The following is a 12038-nucleotide window of genomic DNA, read 5'->3' as shown; positions in this document are numbered from 1 at the left end:
CTACATTAAAGATAAGAGCATTAGTTAAGTAGTTAAAAACAGTCAAACTCTGTTTAAAGAACAGCTACTTTAAAGGCAATTGAATTAAATAAGCAGTAAGGGAAAGCAAAGAGCTGGTCAAACTTTGACCACACTAAGGGCCAGTGTATTAGATAAGTAGTGAAAAAACTCAAAAACTTACAGCACCTGGTATTCCTAGGCAGTCTCCCATCCAAGTACTAACCAGGCCCAACTCTGCTTAGCTTCTGAGATCAGACAAGATCAGGCGTGAACAGAGTGGTATGGCCTTAAGTGAAAGCTTCTGCAAAAAGCCCCTATTTTAAGGTGAGGCACACTAAGTGCCATTATACTAGATAAGTAATGAATGAAATACAAAAAAATACTTCAAAATGAGCTACATTAAAGATAAGAGCATTAGTTAAGTAGTTAAAAACAGTCAAACTATGTTTAAAGTACAGCTAATTTAAAGGCAAATTGAATTAAATAAGCAGTAAGGGAAAGCAAAGAGCTGGTCAAACTTTGGCCACACTAAGGGCCAGTGTATTAGATAAGTAGTGAAAAAACTCAAAAACCACAGCACCTGGTATTCCTAGGCAGTCTCCCATCCAAGTACTAACCAGGTCCAACTCTGCTTAGCTTCTGAGATCAGAAAAGATCAGGCGTTAACAGGGTGGTATGGCCTTAAGCGAAAGCTGCTGCAAAAAGCCCCCTCTTTTAAGGTGAGGCACACTAAGTGCCATTATACTAGATAAGTAATGAATGAAATACAAAAAATACTTCAAAATGAGCTACATTAAAGATAAGAGGATTAGTTAAGTAGTTAAAAACAGTCAAACTATGTTTAAAGTACAGCTACTTTAAAGGCAATTGAATTAAATAAGCAGTAAGGGAAAGCAAAGAGCTGGTCAAACTTTGGCCACACTAAGGGCCAGTGTATTAGATAAGTAGTTAAAAAAACTCAAAAACCTACAGCACCTGGTATCCCTAGGCAGTCTCCCATCCAAGTACTAACCAGGCCCAACTCTGCTTAGCTTCTGAGATCAGACAAGATCAGGCGTGAACAGGGTGGTATGGCCTTAAGCGAAAGCTGCTGCAAAAAGCCCCCTATTTTAAGGTGAGGCACACTAAGTGCCATTATACTAAAGTAATGAATGAAATACAAAAAAATACTTCAAAATGAGCTACAATAAAGATAAGAGCATTAGTTTAGTAGTTAAAAACAGTCAAACTCTGTTTAAAGTACAGCTACTTTAAAGGCAATTGAATTAAATAAGCAGTAAGGGAAAGCAAAGAGCTGGTCAAACTTTGGCCACACTAAGAGCCAGTGTATTAGATAAGTAGTGAAAAAAACTCAAAGACCTACAGCACCTGGTATTCCTAGGCAGTCTCCCATCCAAGTACTAACCAAGCCCAACTCTGCTTAGCTTCTGAGATCAGACGAGATCAGGCGTGAACAGGGTGTTATGGCCATAAGCGAAAGCTGCTGCAAAAAGCCCCCTATTTTAAGGTGAGGCTCACTAAGTGCCATTATACTAGATAAGTAAATGAAATACAAAAAATACTTCAAAATGAGCTACATTAAAAATAAGAGCATTAGTAAAGTAGTTAAAAACAGTCAAACTCTGTTTAAAGTACAGCTACTTTAAAGGCAATTGAATTAAATAAGCAGTAAGGGAAAGCAAAGAGCTGGTCAAACTTTGGCCACACTAAGGGCCAGTGTATTAGATAAGTAGTGAAAAAACTCAAAAACTTACAGCACCTGGTATTCCTAGGCAGTCTCCCATCCAAGTACTAACTAGGTCCAACTCTGCTTAGCTTCTGAGATCAGACGAGATCAGGCGTGAACAGGGTGGGATGGCCGTAAGCGAAAGCTGCTGCAAAAAGCCCCCTATTTTAAGGTGAGGCACACTAAGTGCCATTATACTAGATAAGTAATGAATGAAATACAAAAAATACTTCAAAATGAGCTACATTAAAGATAAGAGCATTAGTTAAGTAGTTAAAAACAGTCAAACTCTGTTTAAAGAACAGCTACTTTAAAGGCAATTGAATTAAGCAGTAAGGGAAATCAAAGAGCTGGTCAAACTTTGGCCACACTAAGGGCCAGTGTATTAGATAAGTAGTGAAAAAATTCAAAAACTTACAGCACCTGGTGTTCCTAGGCAGTCTCCCATCCAAGTACTAACTAGGCCCAACTCTGCTTAGCTTCTGAGATCAGACGAGATCAGGCGTGAACAGGGTGGTATGGCCGTAAACAAAAGCTGCTGCAAAAAGCCCCCTATTTTAAGGTGAGGCACACTAAGTGCCATTATACTAGATAAGTAATGAATGAAATACAAAAAAATACTTTAAAATGAGCTACATTAAAGATAAGAGCATTAGTTAAGTAGTTAAAAACAGTCAAACTCTGTTTAAAGAACAGCTACTTTAAAGGCAATTGAATTAAATAAGCAGTAAGGGAAAGCAAAGAGCTGGTCAAACTTTGGCCACACTAAGGGCCAGTGTATTAGATAAGTAGTGAAAAAACTCAAAAACTTACAGCACCTGGTATTCCTAGGCAGTCTCCCATCCAAGTACTAACTAGGCCCAACTCTGCTTAGCTTCTGAGATCAGACGAGATCAGGCGTGAACAGGGTGGTACGTCCGTAAGCAAAAGCTGTTGCAAAAAGCCCCCTATTTTAATGTGAGGCACACTAAGTGCCATTATACTAGATAAGTAATGAATGAAATACAAAAAAAATACTTCAAAATGAGCTACATTAAAGATAAGAGCATTAGTTAAGTAGTTAAAAACAGTCAAACTCTGTTTAAAGAACAGCTACTTTAAAGGCAATTGAATTAAATAAGCAGTAAGGGAAAGCAAAGAGCTGGTCAAACTTTGGCCACACTAAGGGCCAGTGTATTAGATAAGTAGTGAAAAAACTCAAAACTTACAGCACCTGGTATTCCTAGGCAGTCTCCCATCCAAGTACTAACTAGGTCCAACTCTGCTTAGCTTCTGAGATCAGACGAGATCTGGCGTGAACAGGGTGGGATGGCCGTGGCGAAAGCTGCTGCAAAAAGCCCCTATTTTAAGGTGAGGCACACTAAGTGCCATTATACTAGATAAGTAATGAATGAAATACAAAAAATACTTCAAAATGAGCTACATTAAAGATAAGAGCATTAGTTAAGTAGTTAAAAACAGTCAAACTCTGTTTAAAGAACAGCTACTTTAAAGGCAATTGAATTAAATAAGCAGTAAGGGAAAGCAAAGAGCTGGTCAAACTTTGGCCACACTAAGGGCCAGTGTATTAGATAAGTAGTGAAAAACTCAAAACTTACAGCACCTGGTATTCCTAGGCAGTCTCCCATCCAAGTACTAACTAGGCCCAACTCTGCTTAGCTTCTGAGATCAGGCGAGATCAGGCGTGAACAGGGTGGTATGCGTCCGTAAGCAAAAGCTGCTGCAAAAAGCCCCTATTTTAAGGTGAGGCACACTAAGTGCCATTATACTAGATAAGTAATGAATGAAATACAAAAAAATACTTCAAAATGAGCTACATTAAAGATAAGAGCATTAGTTAAGTAGTTAAAAACAGTCAAACTCTTTTTAAAGAACAGCTACTTTAAAGGCAATTGAATTAAATAAGCAGTAAGGGAAAGCAAAGAGCTGGTCAAACTTTGGCCACACTAAGGGCCAGTGTATTAGATAAGTAGTGAAAAAACTCAAAAACTTACAGCACCTGGTAATCCTAGGCAGTCTCCCATCCAAGTACTAACTAGGTCCAACTCTGCTTAGCTTCTGAGATCAGGCGAGATCAGGCGTGAACAGGGTGGGATGGCGTGGCGAAAGCTGCTGCAAAAGCCCCTATTTTAAGGTGAGGCACACTAAGTGCCATTATACTAGATAAGTAATGAATGAAATACAAAAAAATACTTCAAAATGAGCTACATTAAAGATAAGAGCATTAGTTAAGTAGTTAAAAACAGTCAAACTCTGTTTAAAGAACAGCTACTTTAAAGGCAATTGAATTAAGCAGTAAGGGAAATCAAAGAGCTGGTCAAACTTTGGCCACACTAAAGGGCCAGTGTATTAGATAAGTAGTGAAAAATTCAAAAACTTACAGCACCTGGTGTTCCTAGGCAGTCTCCCATCCAAGTACTAACTAGGCCCAACTCTGCTTAGCTTCTGAGATCAGGCGAGATCAGGCGTGAACAGGTGGTGGTATGGCGTAAGCAAAAGCTGCTGCAAAAAGCCCCTATTTTAAGGTGAGGCACACTAAGTGCCATTATACTAGATAAGTAATGAATGAAATACAAAAAATACTTCAAAATGAGCTACATTAAAGATAAGAGCATTAGTTAAGTAGTTAAAACAGTCAAACTCTGTTTAAAGAACAGCTACTTTAAAGGCAATTGAATTAAATAAGCAGTAAGGGAAAGCAAAGAGCTGGTCAAACTTTGGCCACACTAAGGGCCAGTGTATTAGATAAGTAGTGAAAAAACTCAAAACTTACAGCACCTGGTATTCCTAGGCAGTCTCCCATCCAAGTACTAACTAGGCCCAACTCTGCTTAGCTTCTGAGATCAGGCGAGATCAGGCGTGAACAGGGTGGTATGGCCGTAAGCAAAGCTGTTGCAAAAAGCCCCTATTTTAATGTGAGGCACACTAAGTGCCATTATACTAGATAAGTAATGAATGAAATACAAAAAAATACTTCAAAATGAGCTACATTAAAGATAAGAGCATTAGTTAAGTAGTTAAAAACAGTCAAACTCTTTTAAAGAACAGCTACTTTAAAGGCAATTGAATTAAATAAGCAGTAAGGGAAAGCAAAGAGCTGGTCAAACTTTGGCCACACTAAGGGCCAGTGTATTAGATAAGTAGTGAAAAAACTCAAAACTTACAGCACCTGGTATTCCTAGGCAGTCTCCCATCCAAGTACTAACTAGGTCCAACTCTGCTTAGCTTCTGAGATCAGGCGAGATCAGGCGTGAACAGGGTGGGATGGCCGTAAAAGCGAAAGCTGCTGCAAAAAGCCCCTATTTTAAGGTGAGGCACACTAAGTGCCATTATACTAGATAAGTAATGAATGAAATACAAAAAATACTTCAAAATGAGCTACATTAAAGATAAGAGCATTAGTTAAGTAGTTAAAAACAGTCAAACTCTGTTTAAAGAACAGCTACTTTAAAGGCAATTGAATTAAGCAGTAAGGGAAATCAAAGAGCTGGTCAAACTTTGGCCACACTAAGGGCCAGTGTATTAGATAAGTAGTGAAAAATTCAAAACTTACAGCACCTGGTGTTCCTAGGCAGTCTCCCATCCAAGTACTAACTAGGCCCAACTCTGCTTAGCTTCTGAGATCAGACGAGATCAGGCGTGAACAGGGTGGTATGGCCGTAAGCAAAAGCTGCTGCAAAAAGCCCCCTATTTTAAGGTGAGGCACACTAAGTGCCATTATACTAGATAAGTAATGAATGAAATACAAAAAATACTTCAAAATGAGCTACATTAAAGATAAGAGCATTAGTTAAGTAGTTAAAAACAGTCAAACTCTGTTTAAAGAACAGCTACTTTAAAGGCAATTGAATTAAATAAGCAGTAAGGGAAAGCAAAGAGCTGGTCAAACTTTGGCCACACTAAGGGCCAGTGTATTAGATAAGTAGTGAAAAAACTCAAAACTTACAGCACCTGGTATTCCTAGGCAGTCTCCCATCCAAGTACTAACTAGGCCCAACTCTGCTTAGCTTCTGAGATCAGATCAGATGCGTGAACAGGGTGGTATGTCCGTGGTGAAAGCTGCTGCAAAAGCCCCTATTTTAAGGTGAGGCACACTAAGTGCCATTATACTAGATAAGTAATGAATGAAATACAAAAAAATACTTTAAAATGAGCTACATTAAAGATAAGAGCATTAGTTAAGTAGTTAAAAACAGTCAAACTCTGTTTAAAGAACAGCTACTTTAAAGGCAATTGAATTAAATAAGCAGTAAGGGAAAGCAAAGAGCTGGTCAAACTTTGGCCACACTAAGGGCCAGTGTATTAGATAAGTAGTGAAAAAACTCAAAAACTTACAGCACCTGGTATTCCTAGGCAGTCTCCCATCCAAGTACTAACTAGGCCCAACTCTGCTTAGCTTCTGAGATCAGACAAGATCAGGCGTGAACAGGGTGGTATGGCCATAGGCGAAAGCTGCTGCAAAAAGCCCCCTATTTTAAGGTGAGGCACACTAAGTGCCATTATACTAGATAAGTAATGAATGAAATACAAAAAAATACTTCAAAATGAGCTACATTAAAGATAAGAGCATTAGTTAAGTAGTTAAAAACAGTCAAACTCTGTTTAAAGAACAGCTACTTTAAAGGCAATTGAATTAAATAAGCAGTAAGGGAAAGCAAAGAGCTGGTCAAACTTTGGCCACACTAAGGGCCAGTGTATTAGATAAGTAGTGAAAAAACTCAAAACTTACAGCACCTGGTATTCCTAGGCAGTCTCCCATCCAAGTACTAACTAGGCCCAACTCTGCTTAGCTTCTGAGATCAGGCGAGATCAGGCGTGAACAGGGTGGTATGGCCGTAAAGCTGCTGCAAAAAGCCCCTATTTTAAGGTGAGGCACACTAAGTGCCATTATACTAGATAAGTAATGAATGAAATACAAAAAATACTTCAAAATGAGCTACATTAAAGATAAGAGCATTAGTTAAGTAGTTAAAAACAGTCAAACTCTGTTTAAAGTACAGCTACTTTAAAGGCAATTGAATTAAATAAGCAGTAAGGGAAAGCAAAGAGCTGGTCAAACTTTGGCCACACTAAGGGCCAGTGTATTAGATAAGTAGTGAAAAACTCAAAACCTACAGCACCTGGTATTGCTAGGCAGTCTCCCATCCAAGTACTAACTAGGTCCAACTCTGCTTAGCTTCTGAGATCAAACAAGATCAGGAGTGAAGAGGGTGGTATGGCCTTAAGCGAAAGCTGCTGCAAAAAGCCCCCTCTTTTAAGGTGAGGCACACTAAGTGCCATTATACTAGATAAGTAATGAATGAAATACAAAAAAATACTTCAAAATGAGCTACATTAAAGATAAGAGCATTAGTTAAGTAGTTAAAAACAGTCAAACTCTGTTTAAAGAACAGCTACTTTAAAGGCAATTGAATTAATTAAGCAGTAAGGAAAGCAAAGAGCTGGTCAAACTTTGGCCACACTAAGGGCCAGTGTATTAGATAAGTAGTGAAAAAACTCAAAAACTTACAGCACCTGGTATTCCTAGGCAGTCTCCCATCCAAGTACTAACTAGGCCCAACTCTGCTTAGCTTCTGAGATCAGACGAGATCAGGCGTGAACAGGGTGGGATGGCCGCAAGCGAAAGCTGCTGCAAAAAGCCCCCTATTTTAAGGTGAGGCACACTAAGTGCCATTATACTAGATAAGTAATGAATGAAATACAAAAAAATACTTCAAAATGAGCTACATTAAAGATAAGAGCATTAGTTAAGTAGTTAAAAACAGTCAAACTCTGTTTAAAGAACAGCTACTTTAAAGGCAATTGAATTAAATAAGCAGTAAGGGAAAGCAAAGAGCTGGTCAAACTTTGGCCACACTAAGGGCCAGTGTATTAGATAAGTAGTGAAAAAACTCAAAACTTACAGCACCTGGTATTCCTAGGCAGTCTCCCATCCAAGTACTAACTAGGCCCAACTCTGCTTAGCTTCTGAGATCAGACGAGATCAGGCGTGAACAGGGTGGGATGGCCGTAAGCGAAAGCTGCTGCAAAAAGCCCCCTATTTTAAGGTGAGGCACACTAAGTGCCATTATGCTAGATAAGTAATGAATGAAATACAAAAAAATACTTCAAAATGAGCTACATTAAAGATAAGAGCATTAGTTAAGTAGTTAAAAACAGTCAAACTCTGTTTAAAGAACAGCTACTTTAAAGGCAATTGAATTAAATAAGCAGTAAGGGAAAGCAAAGAGCTGGTCAAACTTTGGCCACACTAAGGGCCAGTGTATTAGATAAGTAGTGAAAAAACTCAAAACTTACAGCACCTGGTATTCCTAGGCAGTCTACCATCCAAGTACTAACTAGGCCCAACTCTGCTTAGCTTCTGAGATCAGACGAGATCAGGCGTGAACAGGGTGGTATGGCCGTAAGCAAAAGCTGCTGCAAAAGCCCCTATTTTAAGGTGAGGCACACTAAGTGCCATTATACTAGATAAGTAATGAATGAAATATAAAAAAATACTTCATAATGAGCTACATTAAAGATAAGAGCATTAGTTAAGTAGTTAAAAACAGTCAAACTCTGTTTAAAGAACAGCTACTTTAAAGGCAATTGAATTAAATAAGCAGTATGGGAAAGCAAAGAGCTGGTCAAACTTTGGCCACACTAAGGGCCAGTGTATTAGATAAGTAGTGAAAAAACTCAAAACTTACAGCACCTGGTATTCCTAGGCAGTCTCCCATCCAAGTACTAACTAAGCCCAACTCTGCTTAGCTTCTGAGATCAGGCGTGAACAGGGTGGTATGGCCCCTAAGAGAAAGCTGCTGCAAAAGCCTCCTATTTTAAGGTGAGGCACACTAAGTGCCATTATACTAGATAAGTAATGAATGAAATACAAAAAATACTTCAAAATGAGCTACATTAAAGATAAGAGCATTAGTTAAGTAGTTAAAAACAGTCAAACTCTGTTTAAAGTACAGCTACTTTAAAGGCAATTGAATTAAATAAGCAGTAAGGAAAGCAAAGAGCTGGTCAAACTTTGGCCACACTAAGGGCCAGTGTATTAGATAAGTAGTGAAAAAACTCAAAAACTTACAGCACCTGGTATTCCTAAGCAGTCTCCCATCCAAGTACTAACTAGGCCCAACTCTGCTTAGCTTCTGAGATCAGATGAGATCACGCGTAAACAGGGTGATATGGCCATAAGCAAAGCTGCTGCTAGAAAAAGCCCCTATTTTAAGGTGAGGCACACTAAGTGCCATTATACTAGATAAGTAATGAATGAAATACAAAAAATACTTTCAAAATGAGCTACATTAAAGATAAGAGCATTAGTTAAGTAGTTAAAAACAGTCAAACTCTGTTTAAAGTACAGCTACTTTAAAGGCAATTGAATTAAATAAGCAGTAAGGGAAAGCAAAGAGCTGGTCAAACTTTAGCCACACTAAGGGCCAGTGTATTAGATAAGTAGTGAAAAAACTCAAAAACCTACAGCACCTGGTATTCCTAGGCAGTCTCCAATCCAAGTAATAACCAGGCCCAACTCTGCTTAGCTTCTGAGCTCAGACAAGATCAGGCGTGAACAGGGTGGTATGGCAGTAAGCAAAAGCTGCTGCAAAAAGGCCCCTATTTTAAGGTGAGGCTCACTAAGTGTCATTTTATTAGATAATGAATGAAATACAAAAAAATACTTCAAAATGAGCTACATTAAAGATAAGAGCATTAGTTAAGTAGTTAAAAACAGTCAAACTCTGTTTAAAGTACAGATACTTTAAAGGCAACTGAATTAAATAAGCAGTAAGGGAAAGCAAAGAGCTGGTCAAACTTTGGCCACACTAAGGGCCAGTGTATTAGATAAGTAGTGAAAAAACTCAAAAACTTACAGCACCTGGTATTCCTAGGCAGTCTACCATCCAAGTACTAACTAGGCCCAACTCTGCTTAGCTTCTGAGATCAGACGAGATCAGGCGTGAACAGGGTGGTATGGCCGTAAGCGAAAGCTGCTGCAAAAAGCCCCCTATTTTAAGGTGAGGCACACTAAGTGCCATTATACTAGATAAGTAATGAATGAAATACAAAAAAAATACTTCAAAATGAGCTACATTAAAGATAAGAGCATTAGTTAAGTAGTTAAAAACAGTCAAACTCTGTTTAAAGAACAGCTACTTTAAAGGCAATTGAATTAAATAAGCAGTAAAGGAAAGCAAAGAGCTGGTCAAACTTTGGCCACACTAAGGGCCAGTGTATTAGATAAGTAGTGAAAAAACTCAAAACTTACAGCACCTGGTATTCCTAGGCAGTCTCCCATCCAAGTACTAACTAGGCCCAACTCTGCTTAGCTTCTGAGATCAGGCGAGATCAGGCGTGAACAGGGTGGGATGGCCATAAGCTAAAGCTGCTGCAAAAAGCCCCTATTTTAAGGTGAGGCACACTAAGTGCCATTATACTAGATAAGTAATGAATGAAATACAAAAAAATACTTCAAAATGAGCTACATTAAAGATAAGAGCATTAGTTAAGTAGTTAAAAACAGTCAAACTCTGTTTAAAGAAGAAAAGCTACTTTAAAGGCAATTGAATTAAATAAGCAGTAAGGAAAGCAAAGAGCTGGTCAAACTTTGGCCACACTAAGGGCCAGTGTATTAGATAAGTAGTGAAAAAACTCAAAAACTTACAGCACCTGGTATTCCTAGGCAGTCTCCCATCCAAGTACTAACTAGGCCCAACTCTGTAGCTTCTGAGATCAGACGAGATCAGGCGTGAACAGGGTGGGATGGCCGTGAGCGAAAGCTGCTGCAAAAAGCCCCCTATTTTAAGGTGAGGCACACTAAGTGCCATTATACTAGATAAGTAATGAATGAAATACAAAAAAATACTTCAAAATGAGCTACATTAAAGATAAGAGCATTAGTTAAGAAGTTAAAAACAGTCAAACTCTGTTTAAAGAACAGCTACTTTAAAGGCAATTGAATTAAATAAGCAGTAAGGGAAAGCAAAGAGCTGGTCAAACTTTGGCCACACTAAGGGCCAGTGTATTAGATAAGTAGTGAAAAAACTCAAAAACTTACAGCACCTGGTATTCCTAGGCAGTCTCCCATCCAAGTACTAACTAGGCCCAACTCTGCTTAGCTTCTGAGATCAGACTAGATCAGGCGTGAACAGGGTGGTATGGCCGTAAGCGAAAGCTGCTGCAAAAAGCCCCTATTTTAAGGTGAGGCACACTAAGTGCCATTATACTAGATAAGTAATGAATGAAATACAAAAAATACTTCAAAATGAGCTACATTAAAGATAAGAGCATTAGTTAAGTAGTTAAAAACAGTCAAACTCTGTTTAAAGAACAGCTACTTTAAAGGCAATTGAATTAAATAAGCAGTAAGGAAAGCAAAGAGCTGGTCAAACTTTGGCCACACTAAGGGCCAGTGTATTAGATAAGTAGTGAAAAAACTCAAAAACTTACAGCACCTGGTATTCCTAGGCAGTCTCCCATCCAAGTACTAACTAGGCCCAACTCTGCTTAGCTTCTGAGATCAGGCGCGTGAACAGGGTGGTATGGCCGTGTGAAAGCTGCTGCAAAAGCCCCTATTTTAAGGTGAAGCACACTAAGTGCCATTATACTAGATAAGTAATGAATGAAATACAAAAAATACTTCAAAATGAGCTACATTAAAGATAAGAGCATTAGTTAAGTAGTTAAAAACAGTCAAACTCTGTTTAAAGAACAGCTACTTTAAAGGCAATTGAATTAAATAAGCAGTAAGGGAAAGCAAAGAGCTGGTCAAACTTTGGCCACACTAAGGGCCAGTGTATTAGATAAGTAGTGAAAAAACTCAAAACTTACAGCACCTGGTATTCCTAGGCAGTCTCCCATCCAAGTACTAACTAGGCCCAACTCTGCTTAGCTTCTGAGATCAGGCGTGAACAGGGTGGTATGGCCGTAAGCTAAAGCTGCTGCAAAAAGCCCCTATTTTAAGGTGAGGCACACTAAGTGCCATTATACTGGATAAGTAATGAATGAAATACAAAAAAATACTTCAAAATGAGCTACATTAAAGATAAGAGCATTAGTTAAGTAGTTAAAAACAGTCAAACTCTGTTTAAAGAACAGCTACTTTAAAGGCAATTGAATTAAATAAGCAGTAAGGAAAGCAAACAGCTGGTCAAACTTTGGCCACACTAAGGGCCAGTGTATTAGATAAGTAGTGAAAAACTCAAAAACTTACAGCACCTGGTATTCCTAGGCAGTCTCCCATCCAAGTACTAACTAGGCCCAACTCTGCTTAGCTTCTGAGATCAGACGAGATCAGGCGTGAACAGGGTGGTATGGCCGTAAGTGA

General features: G+C 38.7%; 1 protein-coding gene, 4 non-coding genes and 23 pseudogenes across 5 annotated transcripts in view; 1 reads left to right on the top strand and 27 right to left on the bottom strand.

Annotated features, from left to right (window-relative positions):
* Positions 1-12038, top strand: part of sdk2b (sidekick cell adhesion molecule 2b) — a 314896-nt gene that overhangs the window by 249355 nt on the left and 53503 nt on the right.
* Positions 175-293, bottom strand: LOC122355921. The gene has a single exon (XR_006252263.1). It is a non-coding gene; the product is annotated as a 5S ribosomal RNA (ribosomal RNA).
* On the bottom strand, positions 569-687 carry LOC122355916 (annotated as a pseudogene).
* On the bottom strand, positions 964-1082 carry LOC122355913 (annotated as a pseudogene).
* LOC122355897 lies at positions 1357-1475 on the bottom strand (annotated as a pseudogene).
* LOC122355896 lies at positions 1748-1866 on the bottom strand (annotated as a pseudogene).
* LOC122355931 lies at positions 2138-2256 on the bottom strand. The gene has a single exon (XR_006252264.1). It is a non-coding gene; the product is annotated as a 5S ribosomal RNA (ribosomal RNA).
* LOC122355902 lies at positions 2533-2651 on the bottom strand (annotated as a pseudogene).
* LOC122355928 lies at positions 2928-3046 on the bottom strand (annotated as a pseudogene).
* Positions 3318-3438, bottom strand: LOC122355920 (annotated as a pseudogene).
* Positions 4101-4220, bottom strand: LOC122355929 (annotated as a pseudogene).
* LOC122355890 lies at positions 4493-4611 on the bottom strand (annotated as a pseudogene).
* Positions 4884-5002, bottom strand: LOC122355911 (annotated as a pseudogene).
* On the bottom strand, positions 5273-5391 carry LOC122355910. Its single transcript, XR_006252262.1, has one exon. It is a non-coding gene; the product is annotated as a 5S ribosomal RNA (ribosomal RNA).
* Positions 6055-6173, bottom strand: LOC122355905 (annotated as a pseudogene).
* Positions 6449-6567, bottom strand: LOC122355900 (annotated as a pseudogene).
* Positions 6835-6953, bottom strand: LOC122355930 (annotated as a pseudogene).
* On the bottom strand, positions 7229-7347 carry LOC122355895 (annotated as a pseudogene).
* Positions 7623-7741, bottom strand: LOC122355889 (annotated as a pseudogene).
* LOC122355886 lies at positions 8017-8135 on the bottom strand (annotated as a pseudogene).
* On the bottom strand, positions 8792-8910 carry LOC122355901 (annotated as a pseudogene).
* LOC122355915 lies at positions 9188-9306 on the bottom strand (annotated as a pseudogene).
* On the bottom strand, positions 9579-9697 carry LOC122355885 (annotated as a pseudogene).
* LOC122355904 lies at positions 9974-10092 on the bottom strand (annotated as a pseudogene).
* Positions 10370-10486, bottom strand: LOC122355925 (annotated as a pseudogene).
* LOC122355893 lies at positions 10763-10881 on the bottom strand (annotated as a pseudogene).
* On the bottom strand, positions 11536-11644 carry LOC122355923 (annotated as a pseudogene).
* Positions 11918-12036, bottom strand: LOC122355884. Its single transcript, XR_006252257.1, has one exon. It is a non-coding gene; the product is annotated as a 5S ribosomal RNA (ribosomal RNA).

Source organism: Puntigrus tetrazona, chromosome 12 (assembly GCF_018831695.1).
Source record: "Puntigrus tetrazona isolate hp1 chromosome 12, ASM1883169v1, whole genome shotgun sequence".
In the NCBI taxonomy this organism is placed as follows: domain Eukaryota; kingdom Metazoa; phylum Chordata; class Actinopteri; order Cypriniformes; family Cyprinidae; genus Puntigrus; species Puntigrus tetrazona.
Note: the sequence above shows the minus strand (reverse complement) of the source record. Positions and strands in the feature narration are given on the sequence as shown.